The sequence below is a fragment of the Nyctibius grandis genome, chromosome 15 (assembly GCF_013368605.1).
Source record: "Nyctibius grandis isolate bNycGra1 chromosome 15, bNycGra1.pri, whole genome shotgun sequence".
Classification (NCBI taxonomy): domain Eukaryota; kingdom Metazoa; phylum Chordata; class Aves; order Nyctibiiformes; family Nyctibiidae; genus Nyctibius; species Nyctibius grandis.
In genome coordinates, this window is record NC_090672.1 from 13,054,279 (window position 1) to 13,075,009 (window position 20,731).

Sequence of the window (20,731 nt, forward strand, 5' to 3'; positions counted from 1 at the left end):
TGGCCTGAGTCCTGAGGGCCTAGATAAGCTCAGCAGTGTCATTGAAATGTCTAGTGCCAGGACCTTGTGGTTAAAGCTGTAATCTCCTCCTCTGGTGAGGAGAACCAGGAGGAGCTCTGCAGCTGAGTGGGTCTGGAGTGGCTGCAAGGGGAGGTACATGTGGCTACTGAGTGTTGGATGGAGCTCTGGGGTCTGTGGGAGCTGCTGGGGAGGGGGTACACCTGGGACAGTTGGGAGGAGTTGGTGGGTGTGGAGCAGACCTGGCCCCGCTCTCTGTGGGGTGTAGCTGAGGGCAGCTGGTGGAGAGAAGGCAGCTCCCAGGCAGAGCAGACACCCGCTGCTGCCCAGGGAGAGCCGGGGCTGTCTGTGGGTGACCAAGCTGCTGCTTTACCCCAGGCCTGGCCAAGAACTGGGATGCAGGTGAAGCAAGTGCCAGGGATGTCCTCAAAGTCAGACAGAGCAGCAGTGACCGTGTGCTGCGTGAAATCAAAACCCAGGAGCAGCCCCGGGCTCGGCCTGAGCCCTGAGGCAGCCGGAGGGAGAAAGATGCTCAGCCAAGCAAGGGCTGGAGCAGAGGCAGGAGGGTGGGAGAGCGGCGGGGGGGGGCTGCAGGGCAGGGGGGTGTCCCGGGGGCGGCAGTTTGGGTCTTACCCCTGTGAACCTGCGCCCTTGGGGCTGCGGGGCTGGGGGGGCGCGGTGGTGGCTGCGGGGGTCCCCGAACGGTGCCGGTCGCCGGGACGGTGCAGCGAGAGCCCGGGCAGGACCCGGCGACAGCCGCAGGGCCGGGGCCTCGGCGGTCCGCGGTGCGTGAGGCGGGGGGGCGCTGCGGGGGGGCTGCTCCCGGGACCCCCGCGCCCCCCGCTGCCAGCAGCGCGGCCGTGCCGCCAGGTGGCGCTGTGCCGCCGCGGCGGGGGGCGCGGGGGTCCGGACCGGGGGGCACCGGGCGGGCGGGGGGTGCGGGGAGTCCCCGGGAGCTGCGGGGCAGCAGCGGCGGGGGCTGCGCTAGGCTGGGGCGGAGGAAAGCGAGGGAGGGAGGTGTGAGGGGGGGGTCTCACCAGATCTACCCACGGTCAGCGCTCGAGTCTGAGAGGTGACGCAGCAGTGTGACCCCCCAGCCCATGCCTGGGTGACAGGGCAGCTGTCCCCGTTGGGCTGCAGGGTGTGGGAAGGGGGACAGTGACAGGAGCGTGTCTTGCACAGCCTGCGGTGACAGGACCCAGTGATGTGCAGGGAGGGAGCACGTGTCCTGTGCTCCAGGAGCAGCCCCCTGGGATCAGGGCTGGGATTTCGGCCCGGTGGGAGAAGGGAGCCCACCCCCTGGGAGGGACTTCAGGGGACAGAGGCCCTTGTCCTACTCACGGGTGCATAGAGAAGCTCTGCCTGAAGCACAGCCCCAGGCTGTAATGCTCTTGAGACATCCCTAGCCTGGTCCCTGAAGGCTCCCTTGCGCTGAGATCAGTGCTGCTTCTCCCTGCTGGCTCGGGTCTGACCAGGCTCTGGCCATCAGGTTTCGGCACGTGTGGGAAGGGGAGCAGCAGGGGTCAGGACTGAGGGTGACAGCCTTGGAGGAAACGTGGAGGGAGCCCTGAGCTGGAGCTCAGCGCTGGGGTCGGGCTGGCTCGAGGAGCTGGGTGTTTGATGGAGCCCAGGGCAGCAGCGTGGCAGCGGCTCGGCGTCAGCGCTGAGGATGTGCCCACTCGCTGCCTGGGGCTGTCTGCCTTCCCGAGCGCTGAATTTGCTCATGGGCTGAAAATCAAGACTCTCCTGAGGAAGCCCCGTGTGTGGTGACTCAGCCGAGCGCTGGCACCACCCGGGCGGGCTCCAAGCGTGCTGGGTCAAGGGGGGCACTAGGGCATCTCTCAAGGTTGGGGCCTGGGCAAGCCCTGACTCAGCGGCAGCTCTGTTTACCTGGGCTGGTGCAACACCTTCCTGGGAGGGTGACCTCTTCGCCGTCTAGTTTGCACTTCTGTGTGGTGGCCCTTGGGGAGCAACCCAGCACAGCGCTCGAGGGGAGGAGAGAGGCAAAGGGACAAGAGCAGCGAGGAAAATTGCTCTGCAGGGGCAGCTGCCAGCCAGGCAGTGTGGGTGCAGGTGAGGCTTTGCATGTCTCTCCTGCTCTGGGTGATCTCCCCAGAATGCCCCTAGCCCCCCGCACCCTCCTGGGCTGGGTCCCACAGCAAAGACCAACACCTGAAGTTCACTGCAGCCTTGGGTCCACAGGAGAAAGTCTCATGGCTAAAACCCTGGCTCTTGCTCTCCACAGCCAAGTGATGCCCCTGGAGGACGATGCGGGGCTTGAGTCCCTTCTCTTCCCTGCCAGCAGTGGTCCCATTCCCTCTTGCACCTTTTGCATCACTGTCGCTGAATACTCGCATCTGGTCCAGAGTCCGTGGTGCTTCTTGGGGCTCAGCACGAGGCTTTTCAGCAGGCCATGCCCTGGGCTCCTCTCTCTGCTCCGTGTTGGGGGTCTGAGCCCCGAGGAGCAGAGCAGGGCCAGCCCTGGCTCATGGTTGCAGCCTGGCTCTGCTCTCCACCTGGGACCCTTCCTCTGCTGCTCGGTTAAACCCGGCATCGACCGCTCCGTCAGAGCCCGTGGCTCTTTCTCAGCTTTCTTAGCTAATGGCTGTGTCTGCCTCCCATTGATCCTCAGCTGCAGAGCTCATTGATTAAGTAATTTCTTATTACACTTAATGGTATTTTACTCCTTTCTATGCTTACCTTGTGCCAGATGCTCATCCTGGGCTTCTGCCTGCCAGGAGGAGAATTCCTCTGGTCAGAGAAATGTCCCTCCTCTGTGCTGGCCCTGCTCCCCTCCCCTCAGTCACCACCCCTGCCCTCTCCCCCTGCCTGTCTGGCCTGCCCTCTGCTTTCCCTGCCTGCCTCTTCCTCCTGGGCCAGGGCAATCCCTCTGCCTTCCGTCCTCCAGTTCTTTGCCCCTTGCCCCCTGCTCCCATGCCCTCCTTGCATCTTGGCTGTTTAGGGTGCAGCTCTTACGAGGAGCATTCTGGATGTGCCTTACTCTGTAGAGCAGCTTGAGAGCAAGAGGGCTCCTGCCTGGCGCAGCCTTGGTCAGAGGGACACAGGTTTCTCTCGCGATTGCTCCCCGGGGCTGGTACCGAGGGAAGGGGAGGAAACGGGTCAGCACGTGGCTGGTGTCACCCACTTGGGGCAGAACTGTCTCCCTGTAAGGTTCACTCTTGTCAATGCAGCCGCTGGAATCGCCCTGCCGTGCTGTCCCTGCCAGCAGCCGCCCAGCCAGGGTGAGAGCCCCAGCCAGGGCACCGTGTTCTCCTCTGCCTCCGCCCCACAAACACCCTCGCACCCGGCACGCGCTGTGTTGCCTCGCTCAGTGCCTCACCTCCTTTCAACTCTCCTGCATGCATCATTCAAAAGCCATAACATTATTGGGCATAAAATATTTACTTAACTGAGCTTTTTGCAAATATTCCCCTCCATTATTTTTCCTCCTTTTGGGAGCAGGCACTGCTGCTCCTGTGCTCTCAAATGGCTTCTCCTAAATAATATAAGAACATATGAACACCCAGTAGCCTTTTTTTTTTTCCCCTCTTGCAATACCTGTAAATACACCGGTGTCACCCATCCGTTACAGCTGCACCAGGACATGGCTCAGGGACACCCAGCAGCACAGGCCCAGCCTCTGTAGTCACTGTGCTGCTGGAAGAGGGACGGTGCTTAGGGAGGGAGCAGGAATATGTGAGAAGATCTGACGTGATGCAGAGTATTAATATTAAGAATTATTCCTTTTGGAAGGGACAGCTGGAGCTTAGTGGGGGGAGCGCAGGACTGAGCGCTCCCAGTCTGGTCCCAGTTAGGATGCTGGGCAAACTGCTCGGGGCAAAACTCCCTACAGCAGCTGAACGGCTGGTGTGCAGGAGGCCAGCCTGTGGCACGGGGGTGCTGAGGGACATGAGCAGGACGGGCAGCTCTTACAGGATGGGATAAAGCGTTTTAGGAGCTTGAGACAGCCAGAAAGGGCAGAGGTTTTTTGCAGAAGCAGATGTGTGAGTGTCGTATGGTGAGCACGTCCTCCCCGTGTGTGAAGGCGTCTGGCTGCACAGCCGCAGCTTGCCCTGCCCTGGCGTTGGGTGCTGGGTGGCTCTTCCCACAGTGGGTGCCAGGGGGGGGACCCGTGCCAGGGGGGGGACCCGTGCCAGGGGCCGGGCAGGGGCTGCGCTGGGGCCGGCGCTGTCCGCGGTGCTGACGGCAGCGCCCGGGGCCGCTGCACGCTCCCGGTGTTTGCGCTCCCGCTGCGCGCTCCCGCTGTCACTCCCTCTTGATTCACCCGGTTCTGTCAATACGTGCCCAGAGGCGGAATCCTCCCGTGATGCCCCCCCTCGAAGGGATGGAGGTCGCGGGCGGCGTGGCCTCCCCCCGGCCCCAGTCCCTGGCGGAAGGGCTGGACCGATCTCTGCGGTTCTGGCCAAACCTTCACGGGACGCGCGGGCTTTTGCTTCTCTCTGGTGAGGTGTAGAGTCATCTCAGAGGGAGGAAAAACTGCAAATGGCAGGAAGAAGCCACAAAGAGAACACTGCTGCAGTAAGGGGAAAAAAAACCCAAAAAATCAAAGGACCCTGTTCCCTTACAGATGTGTCGTCATTGTCCTCATGTGATCCGAGCCTCCGGGATCTCGCTGCCTGTAGAGGAACAAGCAGTTAAATAAAATCCACTGGGAAGAGGACATGGGGGTACACCTGAAGGTGTGTCCCCCACCTGGGACAGCTGGGTGAGGGAGCTGTGAGTTGACTGTCCTCTCTGCCTGCACCAATCGCAGCGATAGCTGGGATGGTTTAAATCTGAAGCGGATCGGGCAGGGTTGTGGGAGAGTCTCGCAGTGTGAGCGGCTGGGTGGCAAAATGGCAGATGAATGTTGCCAAGTCCAAGTGATACAGATGAGAACACATCCTTAACTACGAAAACACGAAGCTGGCCTTTAATTTAATGTTTCCCACTTAGAAAAAGAGCCCTCGCAGTCGCTGGGGGCAGTCCTATGAAAATGTCATCCCGGTGCCCAGTGTCAGTCAAATGAGGCAAATTGCTTGTTAGTAGTTATTAGGAGAGAGACTGGAAACAAACCAGGCAGCAGTGTTACGCCAAGGTGTAACATGCTGTGTCGCAGTGCCAATGCTGTGTGCAGTTTTGGTTGCCCCGTCACAAAAAGGAGGTGGCTGAACTAGAAAAGGTAAAGAAAAGGGTGACAAGGCTGATCAAAGGCGCAGAGCAGCGTCTGGGTGAGAAGAGACTAACAAATTAAGACTCTCGGTTAGAAGAGAGACAATGGAGGTGATATACGATAGAGTTTATAAATTCAGGAGTGGTGTAAAGGTGCGTAGTAGGAAATGGATATTCACTGTTTCTCGTAAATAGGGGGTATCAAACGAAACCATCAGGCTACAGGTTTAAAACATAAATGTGGAGAAGGTTTTGCTTTTTTTCACGCAATGTTTAATTACGCCGTGGAACTCGGCACCGCAGGGCTGTTCAGGGCCCCGCGGCCCCTGGCCCCAAAAGCAATCAGACAAGTCCATGGACGGGGGATGCATTAGCAGTGGTTAAGCGCGGTGATGCAGAGGCAAGGCCGGCACAAGGAGAGCTCAGCCGTTGATGGCCAGGCAGAGCGGGGAGGGGAGGCTGGCGGCTGCGGCTCGTGGTGTGACCGGCAGCCAGCCTGGCCTCCCCTTCCTCACCCAGGGTGGGAGGGTTGGACCCCGCGGGCAGCGGGGAGGAGCTGGGGCGCAGAGGCAGCGCCTGAAGGGCTCTGACCCCCAGGGTGTAGCCCAGGCCCGGCTGTGGGCAGCTCAGTGCACGTGGCCATCGCTGCTCCATCATTCCCCCTCATGCAGTGACCTGCTGTGCCCGTCCCTGGCCCTGCCCGCAGCCTGGCTGGCCACGGCGTCAGCTAGCCCCGGCTTGGGACGTGCCTTCGTGTCACCGAGGACTGTTTGAGTGTTTCCCTGTTACAGCCCAGCGAGCAGACCTTTCCCCGTAACGCCGGCAAATCCCCGCTCCTGAGGAGCCGGTAATTGATTTCCCTTTTCACCGCAGCCGTGCTGACACCCGCCTGCCCGCGCTCCCCGTCAGCCGCTGCGACAGGCAGATCCTGAAATTATTGATAAACACTCATCGGGGCTGGAGCCTGGTAAATTGCCGGCAACCCCAGCGGGTTTCTCTCTTGCCAGCATCATTTTTCTTGATGACAGCAAGTTCCGAAGTTTGTCGGGGAGGGGGCAGGGCCTCCTGGTAACTTTTTTTTTTGTTTGTTTTATGCGTGGGTTGTTTTAAAAGATCCCTGCACAAAGGAGAGAGGCTCAGGAGCTCGTGCCTGCGGTTCTCTCTCCCCTCCAGCCTGTCCCCAGAGAGCGCTGGGCTGGATGCTCCGCTGAGCTTTGCCCTGACCTGCATCTCTCCTCACAGGTCAGCCCTGCTCGGTGCCTCGCGGGCTCAGAACTCCTTGATCCCAACGTGCCATGGCGAGGGCACCGGGCCATGCCCTGAGCAGGGAAAGGAGCCAGCGTGGGCACAGCTGGAGCAGGACATCCCTCTTAGGAGCCCGGCTGTCAGAGGGGCTGGCTCTGCCTGGCAGCCTGCCCTCCCCGAGGGCAAAAAGGCACCTCCCAGGGCTGGTCCCTGTCAGACCGGTGTGATTTGGCCGGGTGATGCTCCGTGCCCAGCTCACACAGCGCATACAAATGCGTGCGGTGCGCTGGGTCTCGAGCTGTTGCTCTTTCTGGAGCTTGGAGCATTTTTCTCTCTGCGAGGTCTGCTAATTAGTGGGAGGTTGTGGATCAGGAACAGAGGGAAATGTCCTTCTGTGGTTCTGGCACTGGAAATAATTGAGCCATTTTTCACCTATGGCCAATCTAATTCTGTCCACATCTTGATTTTTCTCTTAATAGCTTGGGGATGCTGTTGGCAGTCATGGGATTCACAGCCATGTCCCAGCTTTTCAGTAATCGCCTGGATTTCATGCTCTCCTGCTAACTGGTTGCTGCTTTCTTCTTAGTTTTTGCTTAAGCTCCTCCGGGGATGGGAAAGGAGCTCATTTTAGCCCAGCTGCACTCGCCTCCGCGCCGGCATTGCTCAGCTCCTCTCCTAGGGCAGCGGTGTGGGACGGTGCAGCCGGTGTAGCTCCTCCACAGCCAGCAGCCACGTGTCCCTGGAGCCATCACTCAGCTCTGGTTCCCGTCCCTCTCCTGCCCTGCCCTGGCAGCGTTCCTGCCTCTGGTTGTCTGGGCAGGGGCTCCTGTCACCCTGGGCTCCCCTGGACCCTCCCCTCGGTGCATGGAGCATGTCCCATGGTGGGTGATGATGGACAGTGTGGGCAGGGGCTGCGGGGAGCGGGGCTCCTCTGGCTGGCTTGGTGTGCGGGGCTAGCACAGACCTGCCCACAGGGCATCGCTGCAGCAGCCGATCTCTCTCTGTTCCTGCACACGCCGGCGCTCCCCAACCAGCAAACACCCCATTACAGTTGTCATGGAAATTAGGAAGAGTGGCTGCCTGAGCTCCCCCGGCACAGGGCTCCCTGATCCCAGCGGTTCGCACACCAGCCGATGCCGGAGCAGCTCTCGTGAGGTGCCCGGGGCTCTGGGGGCCGGCGATGCTCCCCCCGCCGCGCCGGTGCTGGGGCCAGTGCCGGGTTTGCCGTGTCAGCCGCTGGCCAGCCCCGGAAAGTGGAGATGTTCACGGCGAGCTGAGAGGTGCGATTTGTCAGTGCTGGTCCCCGGAGACCCGGGGCCTGTCAGGCACCAAAAAATCCCATCCATCACGGGGATGTGCAGCTGCCTCTTATTTTGTTGTTGTTGTTGGGTTTTTTTGGCCATTTGTTTTTTCTGAGTGCCGGAGCACTGCGGGGCAAACGGTGGGGCAGGAGAGGGGCAGCAGTGGCTCCTGGGCACGGGAGGGCTGGGGCTGCTGAGCTGCGAGGATCGATGGGTGCCGCTCGCCTCTTCGTGCGTCACAGGAATCTCTCCCCTCCGCCCGCGCGTGTGGAGGGCAGGGGGGCTGCGGCGTGTGTGGGGGGAGGGCTCCAGCCCCTGCACGAGCGTAGGGGCTCAGACGTCTCCCCCAGCTTCACCCCGTCCTGTCCGTACACGTGTGCGTGCATCTGTGTGCAGATTTGATTGTTTTCTTCTTTATAACGTTTTCTTTTTCCAGTGTTTATGGGCCATGGGATTGGAAGTGAAGCATCTACTTAATTGCTGTCAGGCAAGGAAACGGGTTATAAAGTTGCCAAGGGAGAAAAACAGATCACTCCGGGGTAAATGCAGGGGAGCAAGGCTGATGTGCAGAGGAGGGGGAGAAAGGCTGTGGGTGGGAAGAGTTGGAGCAGGGAGAAAGAACAGGAGCAGGCAGGCAGCGGAGGGAGCTGGCTGGGGAAGGGACGTGGGCACTCTCCCTGGCTCCAAGCTGGAATGATGTGCCAGGGCACGAGTCGACCTGTCTGCCCTCCCTCGGGGGCTCTGCCTGTGTCGCCCAGGACAGCAGCATTCGCCTCCCACGTGCCGTGAGCAGGGCTGCCGGAGTGCTGCCAGAGGGGCAACTGGGAGAAGGGATCCTTCCCCCATCCTTCCCCCATCCTTCCCCCATTCTTCCCCCATCCTTCCCCCATTCTTCCCCCATCCTTCCCCCATCCTTCCCCCATCCTTCCCCCATCCTTCCCCCATCCTTCCCCCATCCTTCCCCCATCCTTCCCCCATCCTTCCCCCATCCTTCCCCCATCCTTCCCCATCCTTCCCCCATCCTTCCCCCATCCTTCCCCCATCCCCTCCTGGCTGCCTCCGCACCAGTTCCAGGTTCTCAACTTGCAGCTCTCTCCCTCTGCATCCCTTTCCTCTTTCCTTCGCTATCTCCCCCATCTAACCCTCCACCATGTCATCTCCATTGCACGGCTCCTCCCTCTCCCCGTTCACCACGTTGCTGCAGCAAGGACCCACTTTCCCATCGTTTAGTCTCAGTGCCGTACATAAAAGCGCTATGATGGCCGTGGCGTGATAGCAAAGACAGAACTTAATTTCACAGCATTTTCATATAATACTCCATAAAACTGCACAAATTTGCTGGAGTCCAAATCCATCTCATTATGTGGAGTCATTGGGAGGGAGGCTTTTACATTCTGGGACTTGGCGCTCAACTAGGGGATGGTACAGAAGAAGAGAAAAATAATTAATTAGGTGCTGCTCTGGATCTTTGATCCTGCCTCGCAAGGCACATTAAATAAAACGCCTGGCTCATGAATAAACGCTGCACGGAGCCCTGTTTTTCTGACCCCACTCAGAAAATTTTCAGCGAGTCTGAGGTGTGTGTGGGGGGAGATCCCTGGCCTGAGTCTGTGCCCCAGGAGCGGGGCAGGGAGCAGGAGGTGGAGCGGGGCAGGACGTCTCCCCGGGGCAGGAGGTTGCAGTGACAACCCCGCTGGCACGGTTACAAAAAGCAAAGCGGCTGCGATGCCCTGGCAGGGTGCTGGGGATCAGGACGGGGTGAAGGAGCACCCAGCTTCCCCAGAGCTCTGCTGAGGTCCCTGCTGTCCCCAGAGCTCCTGCCTGGCACGTCCAGGGTCTTAGCCCAGGTCTTAGCCCTGCCCTGCTGGGAGAGCGTTTGTGCCTGCCGCGGTCTGGGGATGGTGTGATGTAGCGGGGTCCCTACAGCGACCCCCAGCCTCCTCTCCCCACCCTTTACGTGTAAGTCTGTTCTCTGTATGCAGCTGCAATCAGTCTCCCGATGTTTGTTAGTGAGCCTGAGATTTGTGTGGGCTTTGTATTTTCTGAGTGATGCGATTTGTGAGCTGTGAGGACCGAGGACCCAGTGATGTGAGCGGGCTCGGGGTGCACCAGGCGCAGGGGTCCCGGGCTGGGGCTGCTGTGCCCTGATCGATGGGCAGGGCTGCTGCCCCGGGGCAGAGCGGCACGGTGTCCTCGGGGGCAGCCGCGGGGCCGGGCAGGTGGGTTAAAGATGCACCAGCAAAGCAATCCTGCGGAGGAGAGAGCTGCTTCACCTCGCGCCGTTAATTAATCTCCGAGCCAATGGGGATGCTCTCATCTGGTCTTTACTTAATCCATAACCCAGAAATCCTCAAATTATGTCATTTGTTCAATACAGCTGAAATTAATTACCCTGGGAAATAGGCAACAAGTTGCATTTCTGCTGCCCCTTATCTCATAATCAAATCTACAAAGTGCTTTTGGTGCAGCAGCAGCAGCGGGATTGCCTGCGGCAGGCAGGGAGCACCGGGCAGCACACGCTGGGAACCCGGCGCGGTGCTGGCTCTGACGGGAAGCCGAGGGCCAGGGACTCTCTGCGGGAGTGCTGGCGGTGCGGCAGAGCCACCGAGGAGCCTCCGCTGCCTCCTGCGCCTGCCACCAGCCGCCCTCTTATTTATTGCCTCTTATTGGGGTCACAGACGCAGCTCGCAGGGCTCCCCGGGGCTCTGCAGGACGAGTCCCTCCGCCCGGTGACTTTGAGGCGGCGAGGGGAAGGTCCTCATCAGGATGGATCGGGAGAGCTGGGTACAGAATAACAGCGCTTCGCTCTGTGTTGGAGTTACCGCGGGGAGGGAGAGCTGGGGCGTGAGAGGCGAAGGCTGCGGCAGCGCTGCGGGAGCGCGGCGGGGCTGGGAGCGCGGTGCTGGCCCCGGGGGGGCTGCGCTGCTGGAGGGGCACGGGACAGAGGAGTGGGCAGGCCGGGCATCGCCTGTCTGCCAGGAGAGTGGGTGTTATCACACAGATAAGCGAGGGCTTTGTCCCCACGCCAGCCCGTGTGCTGCTGCCCTGCCTCCCCCCGGGGCAGGGGCTGGCTTTGCCCTCGCTGGTCCCCCCCTTCTGCTCCGGCTCCTGCCCTTCTGGGCTCAGATGGTGCCTTTTTAATTGGTGCTTGACAAACCTGGGCAGACCACAAGCACTCCGGCGAGCCACGGAAGCCATCGTCCAGTTGCCCTCTCGCCCGTTGCCCGCTGCATCCCCGTGCTGCCAATGCCCTGGTGGGGAGCAGCCCTGGCACGGCCAGAGCCTGTGCCCCCACCAGCCATCGCCCTGACACCCCCAAGTCCCCCTGGGAGAGGGCTGCAGCCGGGACACGAGCTAACGTGTTAAGAGCCGTTGTAACAAAAAAATCTGTACTAGTTGTTTGCTAAAATGGCTGTAACGAATTGCAAAATGTTACAAGCTGGTCAAGGCAGCTGTTCCCAGGCACGGCGGGGCCCTCAGCCCGGCTCTGCAGCTCGCCCGGGTCACCAGACACAGCCAAATCTATTCGGAGAAGAGAGAAATGTGATTTCTCTCTGCCCTATCAATTTAAATAAATTAACTATTAGATTAGCTGCACTTAAAACAAAACAAGAAATCAATCCCACCAGCCTCTGCTGCTATTAGACTCTGTTTTGCACCACTGAACCTGTAATTGCCAAAGGTCCCCAGGAAAGGAGAGCAGCCGGGCTGCGAGGTGCTGCCGGGGGGCTCGGGCTGTGCTTCCCCGGGTGGGAGGAAGGGTGCGGGGGCAGCGACTGGGGGATTCAGCCCCGGTTTGCTTCTCTGATGGGGTGAGTAGAGCCAGAGCCCGACCTAGGGAGTGCAGAGCCCGGGGCGCAGGCAGCGTGTCGGGCAGAGAGGGATGGAGGCAGGGATGGAGCAGGAGGCAGGGATGGAGGCAGGGATGGAGGCAGGGATGGAGGAGGGAGGCAGGGCTGGAGCAGGCATCCCCGCAGGGAGCTGGGAAGGGCAGGGATCCCCGGCAGGGAGGGCAGGTTTCTGAAGCAGCATTTCAGACATGGCTGTTCCTTTTTTTTTTTCCCCTCCTGCTGAAACTGCCGCCTGTGCAAACCTGCTTGAGCTCCTCAGATCAATTAGCATCTAGGGGATTTTTTTTTCCTCTGCATTTTGTGCAGTTGCTTGAGAGGGAAGAACAGAGGAGCCCGAGTAGCAGACTGCTTTGTAGGGAAGCATGAAGCAGCCGCAGCCAGAGCTGCTGTCTCCCTGCTGCTGACACTCACGCGTTCAGCTGGGTGAAGCTCACGCGTGTGATCTGGGCGTCTCTGGGGTCGTGTGGGCGAGCGTGGGCAGGACGGGGACACCAGGGGGGACATGCAGGCGGTCGGGGCTCTTCCTGGCATGGCTGGTGCTCCCAGGGGTCCCATTTGCAGGATGGCTTTTGTGTGTCCCGTCGCTGCCTGGGGACAGGCGGGTGGCTCCTGGATCACGCCTGTGAACCTCCAGAGGAGCCTGGGAAGAGAGTGGGGAGGAAGGAAACAAAAGGGGGAAAAAAAAATACTCAAAAAGGCTCAAACTTGCAGAAGGGTCCAAAAACGTGGAGTAGGAGGAGGGAGTCGGGGGGCAGAGAGCTTGGGGGGCTGTGCCAGGGGAGCGCTCGGCTCTAAGTGCTTTCATAACCCTCAGCTAGGAGTGATGTTTTTCTGAGGCGTAAGTGATGTAGGTAAATGGGATTATCCCACAAAAGGGAACGGTAAAATAATGAACATCCTCGTAGCAGCAACGCCCCGGTAAGTGGCTGGAGCTGAGGAGGTGCTGGCACCAGCCCTCCCCACAGGCAGCACCAGGAGCCATGTCTGTGCGGGAGTGCACCGAGGGGCCATCGTCACCCCGAGAGCCTGAGCGGGGCAGCGGGGTTAAACACGCTGCGGGGAGGCCCGTGGCAAGCGGAGAAGCTGCTTCTCAGGACCTGGCCCGACTCCTTGTAAGTGCAAAGCTGCGGCCACGCAGGGCTGAGCATCCATCAATCAATCAATCAATCAGCCATGGGTCTGGTTCTCGGTGTGACGTGGACTCGGTGTCCTGCGTGAAGCACTCGGTGTCACGTGTGCTGAGCAGCCCGCAGGCACGACCGGGGCTCGGGCAGAGGTACCGGGGCTGCCGGGGAGGTGAGGGGCTCGGGTACCAAACCCGTGGAGCTCGACGCTGCGGAGCAGCACGTGCCCGGCCAGGTGAGGGGCTGGCACCAGGACAGGACCCGGCACGGGCAGACGGGAGCAGGTCCCCAACCCTCATCTGTAAAGGACCAAAATAAGGGACAGCGTTTGTCCCAGAGGGAAGCGGAGAAGGAATTTCAGCCGCCTCTCATCTTTCATCGTTTGCCTTCGCCCGCTCCTATCTTGGCAGCCCCAGTATTTTGCTTTGTCTCCTTCAGGTGACTAATCATTAGACTAATTAGTTGCTAATCAATGTTTGATTAAAACTTGGCTGTTAATTACTGGAGGTGCTACTGTAAGTTGGATGTGAAATGTTACGATAATATTTCTAAGGGCAGTTCGTAGGAAGCTGGCCTCGCTCCCCTGCCCCTGGTCGGGGTCCCCTGCCCTGGGACGCTGCTCTCCCAGCTGAGGAACTGGGCTGGGGGCTGCATCCCTGACACTTCCCCACGGAGCAGCTGGGGATGGAGGTGTCTGGGCAGCTCCAGGCAGTGGGTGACCCGGGGGATGTCCCTCCTGGTTCCTGGGCAGCTCCAGGCAGTGGGTGACCCGGGGGATGTCCCTCCTGGTTCCCCGCGGGGACGGGAAGCATCAAAGGAAGATGCTGGTGCCCTGCCGGGGGCTGCGAGCCCCTCCTGTGCTGGGCCCAGCTTTGGGAGCTGGATGAGCGTGTGGGGTGCTGGGGAGCAGCCAGCCAGACGCCGAGGGCAGTGGTGTAGCTGCCGCTCCCGTGTCCTCTGCTCCCTTACAGCTCCGTGACAGCCGAGGCCGGGCGGCAGGGCCTGTCTCCGGAGACGGAGGCGTCGTTACGCACCTTTCGCTGCGTGCAAGAGCCCGGAGGTTGTTCATGCCCAATCCATTGACAAGAGCCTGTTAAATATTCCACCGGCGATGGATATGTAGGTCAGCCAGGTGTGCTGCTGCCTCCAGGTACCGGCTCATTTCAGCCCTTGGTGGGGAGCCAGCGTCTGCTCCTGGACTCTGCGGCTCCTTCTCCCTCCCCGTGTCCTTCTGCAGCGGGGCTGGCCCCGGGGGTCCGGGGGCTTTGTGGAACCTGAGGGATCTGCAGGGCTGGGGGTACCATGTCTTGTTCAAGGGCCCTGAACCCCTTACGGCTCCAAGAGGGAGAGGGGGGCCAGGGGAGCACGCCCAGGCTGGGGCAGGGGACCCCCAGGACCCCTGTGCAGAAGAGCCGTTGCCCCATCTCGGGGCTCGCGGGAGCTCCCCGTCCCTGGGGGCTGCGCTGACCCGGGGGGGAGCAGGTGCTCTGCAAGGGCTGTACGTGTGCCAACGATGGGATTTACATTCTCCCGGCTCCTCACGGTCCTTATTTCACTTTGCTTGTCGTTTTATGGCTCGTTTTAATGTCCTGAGAGCAGACCCAGGGGCTAATCAGGCCTGGTGCTGCGGAGGGTCCCGCGGCAGACAGCGTGTCTCCAGCCAGAGGAGACGCTGGGAGCACGGCTGACGTGCCCGTGTCTGGGTCTGGCGGTGGCATGTTCCTGTCACCTGGGGACGAGCAGGGGGTTCCTCTGTGAAACAGAGACTTTGTGGGCCCGCGGGAGAACCGGCTCCCAGGCTCTGTGCTCGGTGTTTGTCTGTCCCTCCTCTGAATACGGGCACCCCTCCAAGGGGCCGCTGAGCCCAGCTGGGTCCCTGTCACCAGGGCGCTGGCGATGTCCCCGTCCCGGGCTGGCCCTGAGCGATGCCCATGCCTCCCTCCAGCTGTGACTGGGACTCGTGTCACTCCCTGCATTGACTCGCTCTGCCCGAGCGCGGGGTGGGGGGCTGCAGGGCCGGGGGGCGAGGGTGTGGGTGCGCTCTCCGCTTGCTTCATGCCACTGCATATGTTTTTTTTCAGAAAAAAATAATCATTTTTTCCCCCTGCTAGTTAGAGAAAGATGCTGACAAGGGACACGGGTTTGGTGCTTGGGATGGTGACAGCGCAAGGAGAGGGAGCTATGTTTAGAAATAATTGCTTTGTCTTTTGCAGAGGTATTAGTGCTTCCACGCTGGCAGTTCCAGGAATTAGCTGAAGGTCTTGGTGACAGAGATACAGAAGCGAAATTATTGCTACTTATAATCACTTTCATGCGTGTGAGAGAGAAAGACGTTATCGGGGCAGAAAGAGGAGAAGGGAACGGGGGGTCGGAGGGGCAGGAGCTCTGGGGTCTCCAGTGCGAGGCTGGCACGTCCTCGGGCTCTGCTCTGTAGGGCAGGGACCCCGCAGGGCCAGGGCTCTGCTGGTGCAGCCCCGCGCCAGCCCCGGCAGCTCCTCTGCTCCCCCACGAGAAGAGACGCTGGCTCTGCCGAGGGGCTGAGCCCGGGGGGACCCAGGAGGGACCCCCAGCACCGGGGCTGCCGAGCGGCACCTGACCCGTGGCTGGGTTTGGCCCCGGGGAAGGGGGATTGTGGGCAACGGCTTGGCTGGGTGGGCGCTGGGCAGACTGGGTCCCCCACCCCAGAGGGAGGGAGGGGGAGCCCAAACGGGCCGTGCCCATCCCAGCAGGGACCCGGCCCCCGTCAGTCGCTGCGGGGCTGGATGGGTCGTGGGGTCAGCGTTTGGGAGCCATCCCAGAAGCAATCGCTGGGTTTGGCTTAGCAGCAGCAAGCGGAGTCGGACATTTTGCTTCTAGAAAGTCATTAACCAGCCAAGGAAGGAGCCGGGTTGTAGGGACGAGAGCAGAGTGGTTCCAGACGAGTGGCTGCAGGCAGCGTGCTTCAGCTGCAGCTGAGGGCATCGCTCCCGCGGCGTCCTGGTCACCACCCTCCAGGGGTGGGAAGGTGGCCTGATGGCATCCCGGACGGCACACCGCATCCTGGGTGTCACACCTCATCCCGCGTGTCACACCGCATCTCGGCTGGCACACCACTGCTGCAGGGACAGGGACAGGGACAAGCACAGCACGGAGAGGGTGCAGAGGTGGCTGCCAGCCCTTGGGACCAGGAGGGTCTTTGCGACCAGGAGAAGCTGAAGAGCCGCAAGCATGGAGTGTTTGCTGACAACACGGTGGGATCCTCCCACCATGGTTTTGGGGAGGCTGATCTGGGAGAGCAGCACCAGGGGATGCACAGCCAAGGCGAAGGTCCACCGTGGCCAAGTCCTCCTGTCCCTGGCTCCTGTGCCCAGCCCCGGCTCCTCTTTGGATGGAGGAGCAAACTGAGGGGATTTAAGATGTCGCAAGGTTTTGGCTGTTAAAAAGGGACTCGATGACTGTGTCAGGTGAAGGGCCCACGCGGGCGCGGGTGCTCCTCCGGCAGCCCCGCGTGGGAGCGGGAGGATGCTCCGCAGAGGAGCCAGCAGAGCCCCTCGGGAGGCTGCTGTGGAGCTGCTGCTCCGTCGGGAGCACCCGGGGCTCGGCCGCAGCTCCGGCGAGGCTCTGCTCACCCGCTGTGTGCTCCTCGCCGGCTCCGGCAGCGCGGTTCCTCGCAGGCAGCGTCCTCCCCCGTCCCTGCCCGTCCCTCGGCGGCGGGGCTGGCTGCGAAATGTAAACTCGGATGCTGGGAAGGAACCGAGCTCTGATGAAACAAGGCCATTCATGCTTTCAGATATTAAATTCCATGCAGAATATGAAATAATTTCCTCTTCAGTGATCCCAGTAAATTTAATTAGCTCTCGCTCCCCCGATAGAGCTGTCGCCGCGATCCTGGAGTGCTGCTGCCCCGCTCCGCGCCCGGCTCCTTCGGTGCAGGGTCCCGGCTCCGGCTGCAGCGGTGGGAGCAGGGGGATGTGGCACGGAAGCCCCTTCCCCTCTGGTCCAGGTCCCGGGGGCTTGGCTCTGGGGTGCTGTTTGAGGCAGGGTTTGTAGGCGGTGTCGGCACAGCTCTGCTCAGGGGAGCTTCTGGGTGAGCTGCTGTGCCTGGAGGGTGCAGGTCTGGGCAAGGGGAGGAACCTGCTCCGGGCTGGGCACAGCCAGCGAGGTCTGGGTGACTTGTCCAGGGCCTTCTCTGTGGCCACTTGAGAGCCAGGTCACAAGGTGGGGAGGGATGGAAATCACACAAGCGCTTGACTTCCAGTAGGAATGTTTGTTGCTGATGATTTTGGGGTGGTTTTTTTAGTGGTTTGTTTGTTTTTTTAACTTTTAGAACCTCAGTGCAAAGAGGGGGAAAAAAATAATCCCTTCCTGATGGAAGCAGCTAATAGTGGGTTATAAATGTCTCCCTGGCACGGTTCATTAGCTGCCGTGACATATTGAGAGCTACGAGCAGTGTGATACCAGCAAATCAATTCAGAATTTAATCTGAAAAGGAACGTGGGGAGGTCGGATCATGCAACGTGTTACCAGCCATCCCTTCTCAGCTGAAACAGAGCAGCTCTTCTCTCCTGGAGCTCCTCTTGCCTGGTTGCTGTGCAAAACGCAAAATAAATAAATAAGCAAGTACCTGATTTACCGATGATTAATTTGCATAATTAGTGCTGTGTCAAATCCCTTCACCGAGGTGCAAGGCACGCTTTGCTGTAGGTGTCTGCACGGACGCCTTTCCAGGGTTACTCAAGCCCACCTCATTTCACAGTTAAGTCTCTTAAGGACACAGCATCGGTGGCAACAGGAGTTCACAGAGTCAAAACGGGGAGGCGAGAGCCCGGGGGCTGCGGGGCGAACCCCCCGCCAGCCTCTGTGTGCCCTGTGCTGCTGCCGGAGCAAACGCCCTGCCCTGACAGCGTGTGCCGCCGCGGCCCCGGGGCCAGGAATGAGCTCAGCCCTGGCACTGCCCGCGGGCACAGACCTGCCGGCTCCGGCCAACGTGGCTCCTTGGTGGCTGAGCCCCGGCCACTTGGCATCCACGTGCTGGGCACCGCGGCTCTGTGCCAGGGATGCTCTGGGAAGGCGCTTGGGGTGGGCAGCCAGGGATAAGAGGGGCAGAGCTGGGGGTTGTCCTGGTTTTGTGGGCATAAAATGTATAGACTCCCTTTTCTGTTCCGTGGTGTTTCAGTGTGTGCCCAGCTGTGGCTGGTGATCGAGGCCATCACCAGTTAACCCGGGGCAGCTGCCCCAGGCTGGCCCAGGTGTGTTCTATGGCATTAACGTCAGGTCACTATAAATGGGGAAGCTGCTGGGGATGGGGCTCTTTGCTCTGCTCTCCATCTATCCTTCTCCTCAGCGGTTGCTATTCCTGGAGGGACTTGCCACCACGCTATGAGCTAAGTGTAATTTTGTATTAGTATTGATGTTGGTTTTCTTATTTTATTCAATGTTTAAATTTTAACCCACGAGTCTCCCTCTTTTTCCCAACTCCCTTTCTCGGTCGGGGAAGGGACATGGGATGAGAGAACAACTGGTTGGTGTTTAGCCCCAGGTGTGGGCTAAATGGGGGCAGAGCTGGGGGCAGAGAGGGAGCAGAGGAGGCCTCGGGCTCTTCACTCCCTCCCCCGGCACAGCGGAGCGGCTGCAGGACACCCAAGGGGTGCAGCCGTAAATACCTGTAATGTTTCACCGCCCACCGCGCCGCGGGCAGCCCTGGTCTCGCGCCCTCGCTCCCTCTCCCCCGTAATGGACAGCAGATTGTTCTGCAGATCCTGGCATCGTTTTAGTAATTGACTGATGCAATGCAATGTTCACTGATTTAATAAGTTTGTTAGTGTAATAGAGGTTCTGGATTTTGCTGTTAATGTGCAGTGACAACTACGGTTTAGATTTGCTCATTATGTTGCATAACTTAGCTAGGAAATCTATCGTAAATTATATTTAAAAAAGCATTATTTCAGAGCACGTTATCGTGGCTCTCCCTTCTCCTTTCCCCAGCGCCGCAGAGCACTTTGCAGGCTGAGCGTGCTGCTGACCAGGCGTGCATTCAGCTCCTCCCCGGGTATCGCACGTTCCGCTTCGGGGTTTTTGGGTCAGGGCCTCTGACACTTGGTGAAAAAAAAAAAACAAACCCTTGAAGTCAAGGGTTCCTGAGGACTCAGAGGGGCTGCAGCCTCCTTGTCTCGTGTCTGTCCCTGTCTGTTGTCTCGCAGAGGTGATTTCTGCAGGTCCGGGACGGGCTGCTTGGCACTGCCCTTGCTGGGGCTCCACAGGGGGAGTAACAGGGATGAGATGCTCAGCCCTGGGGACCGAGGGGATCCCCGGGTGCTGGGGTTTTGCTGTGTCCCATGTTTACAGCATCTGCCCTCAGGAAAAACCCAGGACAGAGCTGCAACGGGTCTTGTCATCTCTTTACTCCAGCCACAGCTGTGAGAAGGAAAACCTCATCGTTAAGGATAAAATCAAAAAAAGCAGCAGTAATTTCACAACTCTGCCTCCAAACGAAGGCCCTAAGTGGCAAATAGGCTGTGAAATAAGCTAAGAAACAAAAGAAAAACAAATATTTTTTTCCAGATTAATACTTGTTCCTTCTGGTTCCCGTAACAGCCTTGCCAAAAGGCAGGGGTTGGTTGACTCACGCTTTTTCTAACCACTTCTCTTCCCTCTGCTGTCGCTCTCGTGCATTCCCTGCCATTATCCCCTGTCTGCTCCTCATCCTCCTCCTCTCCCGCAGCCGGGTTCGGAGTCTCGCCCTCCTGGAGACCCCGGGGCAGATGCCCCCGGTGGGTTCCTCTCTCGGTGTTTCCCAGCTGGGCACTGCTGGGCGCGGGCCTTTTCCCGCTGGGCAGCGCGGGGTTGCTTAGCAATCCCCAGCACCGCCGCTCCGCGCACGCCTCCGGAGCGGGTACCAGTGTGCGTTTCTAGGAACAGATGTCAACAGGGACCCGGCTCAGAGGCTTGAAATGCAGAGAAAATGTTGCAGGGCTGCGCTCCCCCGTGTTCCCGGTTCCTCGGTCTCCAAATCTGCTGCCTAAAGCATCTTCAGCCTCAATGAACCGTGAGAAAACAGCACAGCGGGGCAGAGCGCGGAGCCGTCCTGGCTGAGCGCTGCCTTTGTCTGGCGGGTCGGGAGAACAAGGGCTGCTGCCGGGCTCGGGTGCCGCCGGCATCCAGGAGGGCTGGAAACATACACGTTTATTTATCATACAAAATGGATGTGGAGATGTAGGAGGTGCAGTTGGTGCGTTTTGCAGTCCTCATTTGTGTTATGGCTCTGTGTAGCCCTGATGGGTTTCTCTGGAGTGTTCCTCAAAGCCCTTGGGAGGAAAGTGTGTTGGGGGGCGAAGGGGGAGCGGTGCCTGTTTTCAGGGGCTGTGATGGACTCTGCAGGATATCAATAGTATCTCACAGATGGGCCCTGCACTGAGTTCACAGGGAGTAAATGGTGGCTTAAAGAGACTGCAGGTATTGCAGATAGCTCTCGGGAAATACAGCCTACGGAGGTTCACCGGAGCCTTAACTACTGGGAACCACAAATAGATCATTTGAGCTGGAAAAAAGGTGCTGAGCCCCATCCAGTACCTCCGGCAGGTCTGCGAGGAGCAGTTTGCTGCCGCTGCGCTGGGTGATGTCCCCAGGCTCAGGGGGGGCTCGGGCCACCCGGACACAGCTGGTACAAGGGACCCGCGCTGCCAGGGCAGCTCACGGCTGTTTCAGAGATGGCATCTCCCGCTGGTGAGCCAAGGAGAAAGGGCAGGACAGCGGGACCTCTGCCCGCCCGCGGTTTGCACAGTAGGATAATGTGCGTCTGCACCGTGTCACGGCTCCGCGGGGCAGGAGGTGACAGGATGGAGGACAGGAGAGAGCCGGGAGCTCTGCTCTTGCATAACGCCCAAGGGTGGGCTGCTGCTCCCAGCCGCGGTGGGGACGCGCGGACCCCTGCCCGGGGGTCCTTAAATTAGGTTTGAAGAGCAGGGAGGGCAAGGGGTGAGACCCGCAGGGAGCTTGAGTGGCTGTGGGGTATGCTGCGAGCCTTCACCCCGGGGGTCCCCTT